Here is a 285-nt window from a genome sequence, read left to right as displayed (position 1 = left end):
AGGGGGGGGGGGGCAGACACGTACCCTTTCCCAACAGGTCGTTCACAAATGAGTCGACTGAGGAAGGAATCCACTTTCGTGCGAATTCAAAACCGGCTAATATGCACTTGAGCGAATATGAGAGCCAGAAAGACCTAAAAAAGGGGAGAGGGGGTGGGGTTACTGGGGTCGCGGTTGTAGAGTTCACGGCAGTACAAGAGAAAAGGCGTGAAAAGAGAAATGCGGAAGAAGAACGAAAATACGTGAAATGGACTCATATTGTGTAGTCGGTATCTGGGCGGGATA

The sequence above is a fragment of the Penaeus monodon genome, chromosome 24 (genome assembly GCF_015228065.2).
Source record: "Penaeus monodon isolate SGIC_2016 chromosome 24, NSTDA_Pmon_1, whole genome shotgun sequence".
Classification (NCBI taxonomy): Eukaryota; Metazoa; Arthropoda; class Malacostraca; order Decapoda; family Penaeidae; genus Penaeus; species Penaeus monodon.
This window is presented reverse-complemented; position numbering follows the sequence as displayed.